The 20,117-nt window shown below is 42.4% G+C and overlaps 1 protein-coding gene across 4 annotated transcripts in view; it reads left to right on the forward strand.

The window, feature by feature from the left end:
• Nucleotides 1–20,117, forward strand: part of LOC101741857 (SH2 domain-containing protein 4B) — a 96,007-nt gene that overhangs the window by 34,761 nt on the left and 41,129 nt on the right. For 2 of the 4 annotated variants that reach the window (XM_012688864.4, XM_004924366.4), the window contains exon 2: nucleotides 5,969–6,016. The exons of the other annotated variants lie outside the window; for them this stretch is intronic. The gene's annotated coding sequence lies outside the window, so the exon portion shown is untranslated. The remainder of the gene's footprint in view (nucleotides 1–5,968; nucleotides 6,017–20,117) is intronic. 4 annotated transcript variants of the gene reach the window in all.

The raw sequence follows: 20,117 nt of genomic DNA on the forward strand, positions 1-20,117 counted from the left end.
GAAAGGCTGGACCGATTTGGCTAGTTTTGGTCTTGAATTATTTGTGGAAGTCCAGAGAAGGTTTTAAAGGTAGATAAATATGAAAATGCTCGGAATTAAATAAAAATAACAATTTTGTTTTCCCTTTGATGGGGGATGGGTCGGACGGATTTCTTTTGTTTGTTTTAAGGTTTTAAGTTTATTTTATATAAAAAAGTTTAGGTATTTTATTTATCGATTGAGGCACTACGAAGTCTGCCGGGTCAGCTAGTTCCGCAATAAATGTTAATAGTTGTAGTAAAAAACAATTTTTTATTTGTAAGTTATACAACATTTGCAGGGTACTTATTGTACCGAAGTCGCGAATGCTTTCTTTATACTAAACTAGCGACCCGCCCTCGCTTCGCTTCGGAAACATTAAAACACACAAAAAAAAAAATTTTTTTTTTTAAAAAAGTAGCCTATGTTCATCAGGGACAATGTCGGCTTCTAATGGAAAAAGAATTTTTCAAATCGGTCCAGTAGTTTCGGAGCCTATTCGAAACAAACAAACAAACAAATCTGTCCTCTTTATAATATTAGAAGATAGTAGATCATCATTCTCGCTCACGACTCGGTCGTGCGCGGACGTGCTTTCCGATCCGTGGCCCGCTTGCGAGCCGCGTCTCTGAACTCACAGTTGTGCTCGACAGTGTAGTGACCGTGAATACATCGTGCGTACAATTCGGTAGTGCGGACGTGCCGATCCGTTGGTCGCTTGCGATCTGCGTATCGAGGTCCATTTTTGTGCGCTAAAGTTTTGTAACCGCGAACCCACCCTTACCAACTGTCTTTTTCAAGGCAACCAATCGCTACGTTCAGCTTCCTGTGGCACTCACAGGCTAGCGATTTCCTAACCCTTCCCAAAAACAACAGTCTTTTTCAAGACTAGACCCCCGCTCGCGATTCTGCCTGCTGTAGCACTATACAGCCCGAGCGGGTTCCTTTCCTTTTCCCCGCCGATTGCCGTTTTCACGGCATAGGCATTCCCCCCCCCTGCTCCTTGCTGTCCTGCAGCACAGGGGGGTTACAAATCCTATCCTATCCGGGGCCTCGCCTTTCGGCGAGTTCAACAAAAGTCCCGGGGCCGCCCCCCCCGGGCAAGAAGACCGAAGCATGGAAGAACTCAGTGAGAGTGTTATTAGTGACAGTGATTTTGTCGGGTTCCTCCGGGAAAGGTACCCGACAATTAGGGCCGAGTATGTTAGGTATAGGGCCTCTCGTGGCAATCCCTCTCCCCCCGCGTCCGTCGCCGCGTTTCTCAACCGTGCCTCGGAGGCACGCCGCGCGCCCCCCGTCGCCGCGTCAAGTTCGAGCGCACGTTCCCACGATGCGGCTCACGTAGCGCCTAACGCTACCCCCACCCCCGCGCCCGCGTCGAATACGTCATCTCGCGCTTCGTCCGTCGCGACCTCGATTGTTTCGAGTTCAGGCTCCGATACCGAATCGGAGATGGATTTCGAATCCGCGTCAAGCCCTCAGCCTGGAACTTCGGATGGGTTCCAAACCGTAACGCGCGGTAAAAAGCGTACTCGCGCCGTGGAGTCCCGGAGCTCCACGACGAAGCAGACAAAATCCGCGACCGCCTCCCGCCCGCAGGTAGTCGTGACACCGGAGTCGGACTCCGCTCGCCGCGTAACCCCGCCGCCGCGTCCCAAGCCCGCGCCCGCTCCTAAAGCAGCTGCCCCGCCCCCGCTGATTCTCCAGGAAAAAACTGCGTGGAACCGCGTTTCCCAGGCCCTTCAGGCAAATAAAATTAATTATACCCATGCGCGTAACGTCGCGCATGGGATTCAGATAAAGGTCGCAACGCCGGGCGACCATAGGGCCCTCTCAGCATACCTCCGAAAGGAGAACATAGGTTTCCACACCTATGCTCTTCAGGAGGACCGCGAGCTCCGCGTAGTGATACGCGGAGTCCCTAAAGAACTCGACATCGACTACATAAAGGAGGATCTGACCGCTCAGGCCCTCCCGATAGTTAGTGTGCACCGGATGCACAGCGGGCGGGGCAAACAGCCCTATAATATGATACTCGTGGCGTTAGAACCCACCCCGGAGGCCAAAAAGAAGATCGCATGTCTCACGACAATTTGCGGCCTATCCGGGATCTCAATCGAAGCCCCCCACAAGCGTGGCACTCCCGGGCAGTGCTACAGATGTCAGCTTTACGGCCACTCGGCTCGTAATTGCCACGCGCGCCCCCGCTGCGTAAAGTGCCTCGGCGACCACGCCACACTAGATTGCTCGCGTGTTAGGGAAACCGCGACCGAACCCCCAAGCTGTGTCCTATGCCTTAAGCAAGGGCACCCCGCGAACTACCGTGGATGTCCTAGGGCTCCGCGCAAGCGTTCAACCCTCCCAGCTCCGCGAACCGTCGGCCCAAAGACTTCGGCACCCTCAGTGCCGAAACCTGCCTTCGTGCCGGCTGCAGTTCCCACGGTTTCAGCGTGGAAAAAGCCGCTGCCGTATACGAAGGCGGGAACGCAAACCGCACCCCCGCCCCCGCTCGCGACACGCCCCGCGCCTCAGCCCCTGCTCGCACCTCGCCCCGCGCCCGCGTTCCGTCCCCCGCAACCCTCTGCCGCCAACGACTTCGCGCTCGTGCGCGACTTCGTCACCGCGGTGAACTTCGACCGTCTGCGATCGTTCGCTGACGCTATCCGTAGGTCGACAACCCCCGAACAGCGGCTCGCGGCCGCGTTCGATCACATGGACGTTTACGAGTCCGTGTCGCGTACGTTATAAAATCTTTACCGGTAATCAATGGCGCAAAAAGGTAGAGAAAAACCGTATTCCCTTACGTTAGCATTCTACAATGCTAACGGACTCGCGCGGCAACGCGATCAAATTTTCGAATTCCTCCGCGACAATCTTATAGATATCTTGTTAGTGCAGGAGACCTGTCTGAAGCCCTCGCGTCGCGACCCGAAAGTCGCGAATTACGTCATGGTTAGGAATGACAGACTCACCGCCTCCAAAGGCGGGACTGCCATTTACTATAGGCGGGCCCTGCACGTTGTCCCTCTCGATACTCCCTCGCTCACACATATCGAGGCGTCAGTGTGCCGCATCTCGCTGACGGGACACCAGCCGATCGTCATCGCATCCGTTTATCTCCCCCCGGACAAGCCCCTTCTGAGCAGTGACATCGAGTCACTGTTCGGCATGGGAGACTCTGTCATCCTGGCAGGCGATTTAAATTGCCACCACACTAGGTGGAACTGCCATCGTACAAACGTTAACGGTAGGCGTCTCGACGCGTTTATAGACGACCTCACCTTTGAAATAGTCGGTCCCCCAACTCCAACATGTTATCCGTATAACATCGCGCTCCGTCCGAGCACTATAGACCTGGCATTGCTTAGGAACGTAACTCTGCGCTTGCGTTCCATCGAAGCAAGGTCAGAGCTCGACTCAGACCACCGACCTGTCGTTATGCAGCTCGGTCGCCCCCACAACCCAGTCACTGTTACGAGGACCATGGTGGATTGGAATAAGCTGGGCACGTGCCTAGCCGACACCGCTCCGCCAATCCTCCCTTACGGCCCGGATTCGAATCTATCCCCCGAGGACACCGTCGAATCCATAAACATCATTACCGATCACATATCTTCCGCGATCATTAGATCTTCAAAAGAAGTCGATGTGGAGGACAGCTTCCACCGCATCAGACTGTCCCCCGATCTTAGGAATCTCTTAAGAGTTAGGAACGCGGCAATCCGGGCCTACGATCGTCTTCCCACGCCTTCAAACCGGATTCAGATGCGTCGTCTACAACGCGAAGTCCACTCCCGCTTAAGCGACGCGCGTAACGATAATTGGCATAGTTATTTAGAACAACTCGCGCCCTCCCACCAAGCATACTGGCGACTAGCTAGGACTCTCAAATCCGAAACTACCGCTACTATGCCTCCCCTCGTACGCCCTTCAGGCCAACCACCGGCATTCGATGACGATGACAAGGCTGAGCTGCTGGCCGATGCACTGCAAGAGCAGTGCACCACCAGCACTCAACACGCGGACCCCGAACACACCGAGTTAGTCGACAGGGAGGTCGAGCGCAGAGCTTCCCTGCCGCCCTCGGACGCGTTACCCCCCATTACCACTGACGAAGTTAGAGACGCGATCCACAACCTACAACCTAGGAAGGCACCCGGCTCCGACGGCATCCACAACCGCGCGCTTAAACTCTTGCCAGTCCAACTGATAGCAATGTTGGCTACAATTTTAAATGCCGCTATGACGCACTGCATCTTTCCCGCGGTGTGGAAAGAAGCGGACGTTATCGGTATACATAAGCCGGGCAAACCGAGAAACGAAACTTCTAGTTACCGTCCGATTAGTCTCCTCTCGACGATAGGAAAAATTTACGAACGTCTCCTTAGAAAACGCCTCTGGGATTTTGTTACCGCGAACAAAATACTCATAGACGAACAGTTCGGATTCCGCTCAAAACACTCGTGCGTACAACAAGTGCACCGCCTCACGGAGCACATTCTGATAGGGCTAAATAGGCGTAAACAAATCCCGACCGGCGCCCTCTTCTTCGACATCGCGAAGGCGTTCGACAAAGTCTGGCACAACGGTTTAATTTACAAACTGTACAACATGGGAGTGCCAGACAGACTCGTGCTCATCATACGAGACTTCTTGTCGAACCGTTCGTTTCGATATCGAGTAGAGGGAACTCGTTCTCGTCCCCGTCAACTGACCGCCGGAGTCCCGCAAGGCTCCGCGCTCTCCCCGTTATTATTTAGTTTGTATATCAATGATATACCCCGGTCTCCGGAGACCCATCTAGCGCTCTTCGCCGATGACACGGCTATCTACTACTCGTGTAGGAAGATGTCGCTGCTTCATCGGCGACTCCAGATCGCAGTAGCCACCCTGGGACAGTGGTTCCGGAAGTGGCGAATAGACATCAACCCCACGAAAAGCGCAGCGGTGCTCTTCAAAAGGGGTCGCCCTCCGAACATCACTTCGAGCATCCCACTCCGTAGTAGGCGCGCAAACACCTCCGCCGTTAGTCCCATCACTCTCTTTGGCCAGCCCATTCCGTGGGTCTCGAAGGTCAAATATCTAGGCGTCACCCTCGACAGAGGGATGACATTCCGTCCCCATATAAAAACGGTACGCGACCGCGCCGCGTTTATTCTAGGACGACTCTATCCAATGCTTTGTAGTCGAAGCAAACTGTCCCTCCGTAATAAGGTAACTCTCTACAAAACTTGTATACGCCCCGTCATGACGTATGCAAGCGTAGTGTTCGCTCACGCAGCCCGCACCAACTTGAAATCCCTTCAGGTTATTCAATCACGATTCTGCAGGATAGCCGTCGGAGCGCCTTGGTTCCTTAGGAATGTGGATCTCCACGACGACCTGGAGCTCGACTCTTTTAGTAAGTATCTACAGTCGGCATCGCTGCGCCATTTTGAGAAGGCGGCACGACATGAGAACCCTCTCATCGTAGCCGCTGGAAATTACATACCCGACCCAGTAGACCGAATGGTAAACCGTCGACGTCGCCCAAAGCACGTCATTACGGATCCTCCTGATCCATTAACGGTGCTTTTAGGCACCACAAGCACCGGTCACCGTCCTCGTCGAACCCGTCGCTTGCGACGAAGGGCTCGACGAGCGAACTAACCCATAGACACAGCCCACTGAGTTTCTCGCCGGATCTTCTCAGTGGGTCGCGTTTCCGATCCGGTGGTAGATTCTGCGAAGCACTGCTCTTGCTAGGGTCAGTGTTAGCAACTCTCCGGTTGAGCCCCGCGAGCTCACCTACTAACGTTAGGGTGAAGCTGAAATAGCCTCTCAAGGCTATCAGCATAGGTAGGGAAAAAAAAAAAAAAAAAAAAAAAAAAAAAAAAAAAAAAAAAAAAAGTAGATCATCAGACATTGATGAATTCAGATCATGAGCTTCAACTTTGATGATTTGTTTCAGGTTTTGATGCGGATCTTCGTTTCTCAGTAGCCCTTCCAGTAACACAAGGTATAGTTTCTTATACTACTATAAACTACAAACTTCAAAAACTATAAATTTCCTAACAATTAAATGATATAGTAATTATTTCTTTTAATAGGCTCAAATATACAGTAGTAATTTCATTAACACAAAGACTGCCCTGTCTTTCTAAAAGGGCCAAATGATTACTTCGTGGTATAAATAGGTATGATGCTGTGACAGATCTGAGCAGCCTTACAAAGCTACTAGAATTAAATGTAGTAAATTTTGAGGAAAATAAAAATGACATTCGAGTTTTTTGTCTAACTGATTATACCACAGCTCTTTAATAACTATTAAGAAAAAAAAGAAAAGAAAATCGGTTTATATATAGACCTGAAAATGGCAACTGTTTTTCTTTGACTATTTACGAGTATATCTACATAGATTTATGGGGGCTACTTAGGGTTGGACACCCTTGAGAATTAATGTCATATTTAAGATCTGATCTAAACGTATCAGCCCCTACATAATATGATTTTTGTACTCTCTACTACTCCTCCTCAGCTTTTCTGGAAACATTCGACATTAACTAGGTACATACGATGTCAGTTACATTGGTACTGTAGCTATCACAGAATAGAAGAAGTCTAGCCAAAACTTGAATCGCTCTAACGATACTTTGAAGATAAGTTTACACGTACACAAGACCTCATATGGGCCGTGGTTCTAGCTAGCACAATCGCCCGCTCGGTGGAGATTCCATTCACTACAGAAGTTTCTGTTAGCAAACATAATAATGACACGGTTAATAATAGGTCACATTAAGAATATTAATCTAAAAAATATAAACTTACGAGTATATAACGAAAACAATATTTTTTTAAATTTTTTATTCCTTAGATGGGTAGACGAGCTTACAGCCCACCTGGTGTTAAGTGGTTACTGAAGCCCATAGACATTTACAACGTTAATGCGCCACCCACCTTGAGATATCAGTTCTACGGTCTCAGTATAGTTACAATAAAACGTGACTGAATACGATAAAGATAAATAAATACTTGACATAGACAATAAAACAGCTTAATGCCAACAAATAACAGCATGTTTGGGAATTGGCGTTTAACGTTTCTGCTCCAGTTGCGCGGCACAATGGCCTGTTATCGCGCATGCGCAAAGCCTACCGTTATTGAGCGCGTGCGCTTCGATTATACCTTTCCTGTTAACGATAATGTTTGATGAGTCAGTGTTTTGATTAACTTAGATGGCCACGCAAAATCATAGTGCAACTGGTATATTTCTGGTGGTAGGACCTTGTGAGTCCGCACGGGTAGGTACCACCATCCTGCCTATTTCTGCCGTGAAGCAGTAATGCGTTTCGGTTTGAAGGGTGGGGCAGCCGTTGTAACTATACTTGAGACCTTAGAACTTATATCTCAAGGTGGGTGGCGCATTTACGTCGTAGATGTCTATGGGCTCCAGTAACCACTGAACACCAGGTTGACTGTGAGCTCGTCCACCCATCTAAGCAAAAAAAAACTGGGTTTAAGCGGTTACTAGGTCCCTTACCGTTACGATGGACTGACCAAGTAAATATGGCTCTAAACGGTCCCCCCGTTAATGAGAGCACAAACATGGCCGCGGTACGCGAGGAATGGCTACGTTTTATTAAACGCACCACCACCCGAACTGATGACCGCGACCACTCTGTCAAGAGTGGAAACAACTGAGAAAAAAAGTTCCTTACCGTGGGCCTACCACTAAGTGGACCAATGACCTGTTGAAGGTCACGGGACTGGGCTGAGCTTAGGCAGCGTAGGGGGTATGTTGCGAGGATTGAGCGAGGCCTATATCCAGCTTCTATCCGCTGAAAGATAAATAGCTTATAACTTTAGACAGGTGTGTCTAAAGTTATAAGAATTGGTGTTATCGTGGAAGCTATTATATTTGCGCAGAAAAAATGGTGCCCGCTTGTACAATTTCAAAGCCCACATAGCCGCATTACTGAATACGAATTACATATCAAAGTTTTATACGTCATTTTTAAAAATAGTGGTGGAATCTTACTATAAGTCACGGTGCCCTATTACAGTCAAATACTACAATAGTAGGTATATACTATTAAAGTATACTATTTAATACAAATAAAACATAATAGTATAGATATTAGTATAGTATAGATATATCTGAACGCAAACACTATAGAGACCTAGTTAAAACGAAAAAGTGGGTTCCGTGAATTATATTAATTAAATTTTCATTGGAACTAAACTAAGTTTAGAAAACGAGTATTTACGTAAGACATATTGTATAATAGTATTGTAATGTAGTTGTCTACATCTAGGACAACAACAAAGCCAAGCAAGTGTATAATTTGATTATAACATAGTGAGTGCGTTGGCAGCGCTTTGTATTCGCAAAGGACTGTTTGCTGCTTCATTTACATAGGAAAGCGGAATTTAGATTTGCTGTCACACTAACACAGTATAAATGTTACAATAACAATATAATCCATACGAAAAATGTTAACGTAATACTTTGTTTGTTTGTTGTTAATCGCGCAAAAATGACTGAACGAATTGGGATGAATCTATACTGATATATAAAACTACAGTGGTTTTTACGGATGTTCCGTTATAACTACTGAACCATAGATCCGATTGACTTGAAACTTGGTATCTTGATAGGTTAATCTTGGTACTTGATAGGTTAATATTTATATGAGTGTTGGACTCCTTACATCAGTTGCGGGGGCGTTCATGATGTGAGAAATATTAATGTTAATTTTAAATGCCCAGCGAAGCGGACGAGTACAGCTAGTTTCTCATAAAGATGGTGTTCTCTTTTATCTTATGTTGTCTACATGGAAAGCATTTTATCATGCTAAATGAGATGACCCGTGCAATCCCTCAAAAGCTTTAGTTTATTTAGGTAGTTTGTTCTTAACGGTCTGGACAAGGTTTGCATGTAAAATTTCTTTTTGTATGATCCCCGGAAAAGTATTCATGCAATTAATGAGTCACCAAAAAAATGAGTTATCACAAATAAATATTTGTTAATAAAATGTACAGCTTAATAAGTGTTACAGAAACCGATTTATTTTCGAATGTAATCAGATCGTTTGATAAAGTATCATTTATATTTTTACTAAGTACTAAATTTTTAGTGTCATCTTTTGGTATAATATTGTTATACGACGCGACGTATTTATGGCAGAAGGCAGTACGTGGTGTAGGCAGCAGAACATAATTTCCAAAAAGTTGATATAGCTTTGGGTGTAATACGACAAATTGAAATCTCTTGGTGGTCATATTGAGGATTGAGAGGCTATTTGGTATAAGCGACATTTTACCAGAGGAGACCCATTTAAAGTTCAAAATTTGGAAAAAATATCATAACAATGAAACTTCTTTAGCTATTTGAATGGAGTAAACTAAATTGAAGTTCAATTAAAAACATCGAACTGTTGATGCTAATACCAAATAAAACGCACCTTTAATTACAAAGATAAATGTCGCGTATTAACGAAATCTCGCTTAAACCGCCTTATCACCCCTTGATATGCCAACTTATCTTGAAGTTATCGTGCCAAAAACTTAGCGAACAGGTGCGTACAATATGCAACCTGGTTAAAATCCTCGATGCCCACAGACTCACTAAATAGCTATTACGTAATCAAACATCGGTCTGTATCGGAAATGAACAGACACCGGTTAATGACCCTCAGCTCTATACCACTAGACCAGATTTTAATAGACATTGAAGTTCGTATTCTTGTAGACATTTTTCCCATGATACCTTTGTATTGTTGTTCTTTTTTGTATGTTGTACCTACCTATGTTTGGTAAGTGTTCTAGCTTCTTCTTTGGAGTTTCAAACATGAAAAAGAATTTTCTTCAATCTACGGGCTATAACATTCTCGTCTTTGAAAGAAACTTAGGGGGCTGCTTCTGTAGTCTTATCTCTTACTAATGGTTTGTATTCCACAATAATCAATTATCGCATTAGAGGAGACTCATGAGATCTCGCAGGATCGAGGGGTCGTCGGATGGCTTGCGATAAATACATTTCGTAATCTCTCCTAATATTTGTTGTTCCATGATGAACGTTATCGCTTTCATTCGACACCAATCTCCCACTCAGGCTATCACGGAAAATTCCGTGCCCTAATCATTGACATTCAAAGTTACTTTTGCAAAAGCTACGTATAGGTACGTATCACAAAAATCGGAACACGAAATTCGAAATCGCGTCGATAACATTATCCATTTCGTTAATCATCATACAAACATTCAGCGAGTTCAGTAAACAGTGACCTATATGTCCAGTTATATCATTGTTTGATGTATAAACAAAACAAACTTTGATAAATGGACATATACTGTAAGATAAGCAATTACGATTTTTCTTATCATATTATGAATCAAATTTTATTTTCGTGTTTTGGGCACGACGTTTTATCAGTCTACTAATAATAGAGACTTAATCGTTGGAATAGGGTATGATAAACTGTTAAGAGCGAGGTTCCAAACTGTAAGACTGGGATTCCAAAGCCAGGAAATAGATACACAGATTGCCATAGTTCATTTAATTCTGTATTATTTGTAACTCCACTTGTACAATCTTTAGATATCTGCTCACTACTGAATACGCTGCTTTCTGTTCCGTTTTTTTTCAGACTACCGCCTTTTTTATTATGTCACGTCCCCACTACTGCCATTGCTCCCACCAACATTGTTGCTATTTGGCAATCCGATAATTGCCTTAACTTTAACATGATACATTTAATTATTTTTTTAATTATTTTACAATAAACTTTACAAAACTTACGAATGCATTACTATGGTTTTCGATTTCACTGACGATTCTATTGGACGTAACGTCATCAATGTTTATGAGTGTTCACGGCTCGCTTGTTAACAATTTATTAGAATTCTTAATGACACTTAAACCACTACCCATTTGGTAGCAAGTACGTATAGAAGTTAAGTTCTGTACAGAGTTTTCCGATTGAATCGGACATGGACGTGCTTATTCATAATATATTGGCAGCTCTATTCAATTCGTTGTTCTGTTATTATTGGCTGGAGGCTATTTCAGCTTCTGCTTGACGTGTAGGTAAGATCAAACCGGAATGTTGCTAACACTGGCCCTAGCAAGAGGAGTGCTTCGCAGAATCTACTACCGGATCGAAAATGCGCCCAACTGAGAAGATCCGGCGAGAAACTCAATGGGCTGTGTCTATAGGTTAATTTACTTGTCGAGCCCTTCGTCGCCAGCGATGGGTTCGGCGAGGACGGTGACCGGTGCTTGAGGAGGCTAAAGCACTAAGACTGATCTCCAAAGCAGTTGTCGTTGCAAAGGACTAGATCGAAAAGAGCAGATGTCAGATTTTGTTGAAATTGGTTCAGACAATATAATCTATTAGACGCAGTTCGGCATTAGGAGTTAACATTCTTAAAATCTCAACTAAAACTACTTTTTCTTCAGAACTCTGTGGCTTGTAAGTGTATTGTTATATCGCAATTATTATTATAGTGGAACGAAGAATGGTAATATCGGTCTTATTCGACCTTGCAACGCGCGCTTTTAGCTTTTAACTGTAATATCGATCAGAGTTGGGAATGTTAAAATTACTCAATGCTGAAATAGTTACAACATTATGAGAATTTTACCACAAACCCTAGAATGTACCCACCTTTATGGCGTTTTCACGAACATTAAGACATGTTTTTACACGAGCCTTTAAAAAGTCCTCAGCAGCAGCCAGCGGCTTGGCTATGCCCCCTGGCATTGCTGATCCCGTAAGCGATGGTAGCGCCCCCTCGATGGCAATAAAAAAGGCAATATTGAAGTCGTCGTGGCCTAAAGGATAAGACGTCCGGTGCATTCGTGTTTAGCGATGCACCGGTGTTCAAATCTCAGGCGGGTACCAATTTTTCTAATGAAATACGTACTCAACAAATGTTCACGATTGACTTCCACGGTGAAGGAATAACATCGTGTAATAAAAATCAAACCCGCAAAATTATAATTTGTGTAATTACTGGTGGTAGGACCTCGAGAGTCCGCGCGGGTAGGTACCACCACCCTGCCTATTTCTGCCGTGAAGCAGTAATGCGTTTCGGTTTGAAGGGTGGGGCAGCCGTTGTAACTATACTTGATACCTTAGAACTTATATCTCAAGGTGGGTGGCGCATTTACATTGTAGATGTCTATGGGCTCCAGTAACCACTTAACACCATGTGGGCTGTGAGCTCGTCCACCCATTTATGCAATACACACTAATAATTACCCACACTTTTAATTACATACGGTTGTTCTGCAGTTACTAAAAAAACTATCTTAAAAAAATCTGCAATTAGCAATGAATTATTATTACGTGTTGTTACACTCGCGTATGCATACACGTACGTGTAAGTTTTAGTGGGGCGTGATTCGTTAAAAAAATGGAAAGTATGTAATTAAGTAACAATCTCTGAATACAAACGTTTGCTCCTAATTAGTTTTAAGATATTCCTTATCTGCGTGGGAGTTGCAATATTAATTATATTAATAATAGTAATAAATTTATTTACTATATAAACTCTCAAATCATGACCTAGAATACTATTTACATATTTAACAAGTTCAGAGATTATGCAGATGGCATCAACAATATATCCTGATCCTCACTCACACTTGGCATTCATTCGCGAAGCAGCGACTCTTGAGTTGTTAGGTCTCCCTTGGAGGCGCTCGGGTAGCTATTAGCAAATCTCGCCCCTTCTGGCTGAGCCCTTGCTCGTCCACCTGTCCTTGTGAAACTGAAAAGGCCTCCGGGCCACCAGTAAAAAAAAACCACTAGGCACAGCCTGTATCTTAAAAATGGCCTGTATCTTAAATCTTAAATGGTATATTAAATGGTCTTGTATGATAATCGAATAATAAGTTAATATATTACTGCCGAAAAAGAATCAAATCTAATATTATGACACGTCAGTATAATTCATGCTTGTAACAAGGATAACTTACATTTGAAAATCTGTAATTACACTACAATACATTATAATAGTATTATCAACTTACTTTGTAATTTAAAATTTTAACTAATTCCAATCCAATGATTTGTTAAACTAAAAAGTACGTTTTTTCTTACATAACCACTAGCCACAGCCTAAGGGGCTATATCATCTTCTTGAGCCCATGGGCTCAACCTGACAGAATTTGCTAACACTAGCCTACCTAGAGAACTATCGACCCGGTGACATCACAGGTATATGTGTGTCTAAGTGGCCTTAGGACAACGTGCCGATTGAGAAAACCAACTTCGTGTCTCCAAAGACCTAGCCCGACTTCCAATACGGCGCGCCGTGGTGATGAAACTTTAATATCCAAACCCTTGGACTTGAAAAACAATATTTTCTTTTACTAAGAAGTATAATAGATTCTACATAGTTTTTAAATATAACTAGATTTAAACAATAATTTTTGTTGATGTGAAAACAACGCCATAAAATTGATCTACTGTACTAGTGTTCTACTGTACTAGGGTTTCGTTTTAAACAGTAACCACTTTTAGTCTTACCTATGCTGATAGCCTTGAGAAGCTATTTCAGCTTGACCCTAACGAGTAGGTGAGCTCACGGGGCTCAAACCGGAGTGTTGCTAACACCGGCCCCAGCAAGAGCAGTGCTTCGCAGAATCTACCATGGGATCGGAAACGCGGCCCCACTGAGAAGATTCGGAAAGAAACTAACCAGTATAGCTAACTGTAAGGAACAGCTTCGCAATTTACTCAATTGACGTCACACATTACTCGCAGTGTTTAACGGAACACAGCTATTAGCCATGACAGTTCAAGAAATGTCTATAGCGTGTTATGTCACACAGTAAAACAACATAGTGAAATGCAAGCGCCTACTGTTTTCACTGCATCCACATCGGAGAAAGTCCACAGATACGGTAAAATGGGAATGTAATTGACGTCTCGTTAAATACGTTCGAGTCATTGTGACTCATTTTTACCGCTTTTGTTTCGAGGATTTTTAACAACCAAACATTAACTGGTAATTTTTTTTCTTATACATGACAATTAAATGAAATTCGGGTTTTTTAACCACTTTTTAGGATGGTCTCAGAGATAATTAGCGCATTACGATAAAGTAATTAATTAAAAGAGAGCGGAAGATTTTTTAGTCTGCCGTTGTAAAGGAAAAAAAACGGTGTGTAGCAACACTGATGTGCACAGGTATACACGAAAAAATATTGTTAGCGTTGTATGTATATTTCACAATGTAAGGTATTTAAGTATTTTCTTCGGTCTTCGCGAGTCGCAGACATAAGTTAAAAGCCACTCTTACGATTTAATCTTGCAGTTACTATTTTACTTTTATTGTGACACTATTTTCCTTTTATTGTCATCAGTCGTCCTTGACCACGAATACTAAAGCATTCAAAACGTCTGAAGCAATAAAATTGTAAATAATAATAATGAAACTAGTTATATCTGGCCGTAAAAATAGTTTAAATAATGTTAGGTGCTTTTAAGCTCTTCAAATACCGAGCACTGTCTTCACGAGTTCGTCAAGTTCGACATGCGAACAAGCCCATAGCCACGACCTACAGAGTTTCTCGCCGGATTTTCTCAGAGCGTCGCGATTTCGATCCGGTGATAGATTCTACGATGCAGTGCTCTCGCTAGGGCCAGTGGTTACAAACTCTCTCAAGTTGAGTCCGTTAAGTCACCTATCCGTCCGCGAGTAATTGGAGTAGCCCCTTATGCTACCAAAGGTTAGTTAGGGCAAAAACATTATGCTCATTCCAATATTATTTTCTATGCAGAATTAAGTTCTCTAAGAGTATGGAAACGATACTTTATTGTAGATCAACGAACAATGCTTCTTGAACACAAAAATGTGGTAATGGATTAAGCCTATTTGCTTTTTTCCCATCGCACCGCCCGCCACCGGAGTAGAGTTCATCCTTACTACCTGGAGCCACTGCGGTCATCCACAGTGCGTTTCCAGAGGTCTTATTTGCCACGTACCATCCGGTTATGGAATGAGCTCCCCTACACGGTGTTTCCCGAGCGTTATGACATGTCCTTCTTCAAACGAGGCTTGTGGAGAGTATTAAGCGGTAGGCAGGTAGGCTCTGCTCCTGGCATTGCTGAAGTCCATGGGCGACGGTAACTACTTACCATCAGGTGGGCCGTACGCTCGTCTGCCTACAAAGGCAATAAAAAAAAGCCTAAGCTGAGAACCTTGAGAGGCTCGTATTTCAGCGTAACCTTAATTAGTAGGTGAGCTCACGGGGCTCAAACCTGATGACGTTGCTAACATGAACCCTAGCAAGAGCCGTGCTTCGCAGAATCTACCACCGGATCGGAAACGCGACCCACTGAGAAGATCCGGCGAGAAACTCTGTGGGCTGTGTCTATGGGTTAATTTACTCGTCGACCCTTCGTCGCAAGCGACGGGTTCGACGAGAACGATGACCGGTACATTTGCATTTATAATACTCGTAATGATGTGGATATCTCCATCATTGCGTATTACAGTCGACTTTTTTTTTTCGGGCGCGCTATATATATTAGTATATGGAACTGGACGGTCCGCAGATGTTTCAATCGGGCCGCGGACCACAGTCGACTAGCGCAAAGATCTCTGATATCCGTGACAAAACAAGAAATATGGATACTCAATGAGTTAATTGATTGCCAAACAAACGGACGTTGGAACAATGAGCCGCAGTAGCGATTGTGTTGCAAAGACACATTGCGAGGCCGAAACGAATGAGACTCGCGGATCACCAATCGCCAAAACAATTCAGTATTTTATAAATAATGAAACATGCTTTGCGTATAAAACTATTGGGTAGATAAATTATATCCACTTAAAATTCTGAGTAGCCTATTCCGGAATATAATGCAGCCTCGATATAAAAACTCGGTATCAAGTAATTCGCTAAACTGAGGTTGAGGTCTGAGGTTTGTTATATTAAGGTTAGGTTGGTCTGCCATTTGTTCACCTCAACATTACAAACTCATCTTGTTATAGCGAACAACTTATATTTATAAATGATAACACATTTTTATCAAATTACTGTATGTATTTTCTAATTAAAAACAATTACTTAGGTAATAATTTTTCTCAAACTATCGAGACTGATTCACATGCTATGGCATTAAGGGTCATGTTAGTGGGAACATTACACTTTTTTTGATAGTATAGTTATAGTATATAGTTTAGATAGGAATATAAAGGTATATTTTACATTGACTCTTACGGACAAATCAAGGGGATAAAGAAGAATTTGTTAAATCGAGGACGTCGTTATATTGAAGTTCTTTATAGGTATTTAAGGTTGCACTGTATATACACAAGGAATGTTTAATGACAATGGGAAGATCTTCCACCAAGCGGGTGTAATTGCTCGGTACACCCAATGTTGTTATTTAAGGTACCCAAGGTTGTATGTAAGGTTATCTTGAAAATGTCGTAAGCGAGTCAAACATCTTGTGTTCTATGGTGACTACCGCCACAATCACTTCTACTACTTCTCGAACGAACGTTAGTTAGATGTGATTCTTAAAGCCTAATTACCAATTTTCAATGTCAATTGTAATAAAAGTTGTTTCTAAGATCCGAAAATCTGCGCCACCCACTTTGAGATATAAGTTCTAAGGTCTCCGCTACAATCACTTCTACTACTTCTCGAGCGAACGTTAGTTAGATGTGATTCTTAAAGCCTAATTACCAATTTTCAATATCAATTGTAATAAAAGTTGTTTCTAAGATCTGAAAATCTGCGCCACCCACTTTGAGATATAAGTTCTAAGGTCTCCGCTACAATCACTTCTACTACTTCTCGAACGAACGTTAGTTAGATGTGATTCTTAAACCCTAATTACCAATTTTCAATGTCAATTGTAATAAAAGTTGTTTCTAAGATCTGAAAATCTGCGCCACCCACTTTGAGATATAAGTTCTAAGGTCTCCGCTACAATCACTTCTACTACTTCTCGAACGAACGTTAGTTAGATGTGATTCTTAAACCCTAATTACCAATTTTCAATGTCAATTGTAATAAAAGTTGTTTCTAAGATCTGAAAATCTGCGCCACCCACTTTGAGATATAAGTTCTAAGGTCTCCGCTACAATCACTTCTACTACTTCTCGAACGAACGTTAGTTAGATGTGATTCTTAAACCCTAATTACCAATTTTCAATGTCAATTGTAATAAAAGTTGTTTCTAAGATCTGAAAATCTGCGCCACCCACTTTGAGATATAAGTTCTAAGGTCTCCGCTACAATCACTTCTACTACTTCTCGAACGAACGTTAGTTAGATGTGATTCTTAAACCCTAATTACCAATTTTCAATGTCAATTGTAATAAAAGTTATTTCTAAGATCTGAAAATCTGCGCCACCCACTTTGAGATATAAGTTCTAAGATCTCAGTATAGTTACAACGGCTGCCCCACCCTTCAAGTCGAACGCATTACTTTTTTATTTATTAATCTGTGGTATTACTGCTTCACGCAGAAATAGGTGGGGTGGTGGTACCTACCCTTGCGGACTCACAAGACGTCCTACTACCAGATCATTTCAAAGCTATATTCTATGTATAATGCGCTCAAGACGCATTGGTACATTTGCTGAAAGCTCCTAAACTACGAACTATTTTTGCAACTGATGTATCTTCGCATTCCGCGTGTCATGAGACATCGGAATCATTTAATGATTGTTCACGAATTAAAGTTACTATCCGTTGCAAACCGATCTTTGTTTTATCGGTACATCGTCACCTGTATAATTAATTATCCAATACTTATTGTGTTACGTATTTGCGAACTGTATGCAGATTCGGCACGTATGTTCGTATGTCGCATTTCATTTATCTTCGTTTGTACATCGGCTTAATTTATCGTGATTGCCTCAAATGATTACACAGAAAAAAATTTTTTATTGCTTAAATGAGTGGACGAGCTCACAGTCCACCCGGTGTTAAGTGGTTACTGGAGCCCATAGACATCTACAATATAAATGCGCTACCCACCTTGAGATATAACCCCCAAGCCCCACCCTTCAAACCGTAACGCATTACTGCGTCACGGCAGAAATAAGTAGGGCGGTGGTACTTACCCGTGCGAACTCACAAGAGGTCCTACTACCAGCAAAAATACCATTAATATTATGGAGAGTACTTAACGATAGGTAGCGGTTTGGCTCTGCCCCTGGCATTGTTGAAGTCCATGGACGACGGTAATCACTCACTATCAGGTGGGCCGTAGGTGCGTCTGCCTACAAGGGTAATGCAATGCACAACCCTTAAAAAATTCAACATTCTTAGATATATTGTTATTGTATTGTTGAAATGTATGACAATAAATACATTCTTGTAATTAAAGAAAAATGTAAAAAAAAATCAAATATGTAGTGTATTTCTAACCATTTCACTACTTATCGACGCAGTGGTAAGCTAAACATATTAACGAATAGTTAGTAAAATCTGGTCAGGTATTACAGAATCTATCTTGATCATCAACTAACTGAGCAGCAGTATAACTCGGCAACAACATAAAAACAAACGATCGACAAACGTTAGCTATGTTCCTATCTATATATTAATACGTGAAGCAAAAACTTTGTATCCCTTTTTAAGAAAATTGCGCCGACGGAGGAGAATGAAATTTTCCACACTTATAGAGAGTATAGAGAAGAAGTGCACAACGCTAATATTTTTTTAAAATAAAGCATAAAAGATACATTAAATCAATAAAGAAAACATTACACACACTACATAACATGTATTTGACGCACACACGCATGCATACTATTAAAATTTATTGTCAAACTTTTGTTCTTGACTTCTGTGGTCAAATTGAGAATAGATTAAATATTGTTTGTCTTTATTCATATTTTTTTATAGTTTAGCCTTGGCGAAATTTGTGATTATAGAAGTATAAAATACAATCATAATAGTGTACAAACTTATTATACAATTCCAATTAATTATAGTCGAATTTCGACTACTGCGGGACCTCTAGTACAATTAATTACCACCCGCTTAACAATTTAGTTTACTTACTCAGCTGTTAAAAGAAAAAACGCCAATCTCTCGGGCAGTGGATTACGAGAGCACTCGTTTGGCTAGCAATAGCAATAACAGTAGCATTAATTAAATGAATTAAGTGTTTACTCTGTAGCGGTGAATAAGAAGAAAAAAAACTTGAATTGGCACAAATGTTGGCCTATCAACATTCCAGTCATCATCAGCGTAGAAATCCTAAACGATCCATCACATTAGAAATTTATTTTCACTGAGTGCGTCCGACTTGTTGAGAATCGTTTTATTTTATTGCAAATGTTGATGTATACGATTTAAAGTTGTTTGCGAAGAGGTCTACATGCAAGGGCGGATCCAGCTTTGGCGCCAGGAGGGGGGTCACATAGTCAAATTTAGATGCGTTCGTTCCCAAACGTTTGCCATTATACAAAGTGATTATATATTAAATTAATTAAATATTGAAGGTATGTAGTTACATAAAATCTGTATGGTGACAAAATATATAAATTAAATCATTATATTCAATTAGTGGTCCACCTAAGTCCTGGACCCAGCTCAGGGGGTGGTCATGACCACCATGACCTTCCCCCTGGATCCGCCATTGTCTTCATGCTTACATACACAGAAAACAATATGCGAGTGAGTAGGTACCGCTTTAAGTCGGTAAATCGATAAATAAAAGAATTGTAAAATTTTTATGTAAACAAATTTGGTACGAGCATTCCGTGCATCTATTTGTAATTGGCAATAATTCATCAAGTGTCGGTGATTTATGTTATCTTTAGGAGATCCGATAGTTAACAAAAAAAAACAAAGGCTACAATTGACGCTCGCTGTATGGCCAACGTTGGTGGAGCCCATAGACATCATCACATGATGCTTTCTTTCATGTCGAAATGAAACAACGGATTGGTACTTTTTTGTTTTATTGCCTAGATGTATGGACGAGCTCACAGCCCACCTGATGTTAAGTGGTTACTGGAGCCCATAGACATCTACAACGTAAATGCGCCACCCACCTCGAGATATAAGTTTTAAGGTCTCAGTACAGTTACAACGGCTACCCCACCTTTCGAACCGAAACGTATTACTGCT

This window comes from Bombyx mori, chromosome 3, assembly GCF_030269925.1.
Source record: "Bombyx mori chromosome 3, ASM3026992v2".
Taxonomy (NCBI): Eukaryota; Metazoa; Arthropoda; class Insecta; order Lepidoptera; family Bombycidae; genus Bombyx; species Bombyx mori.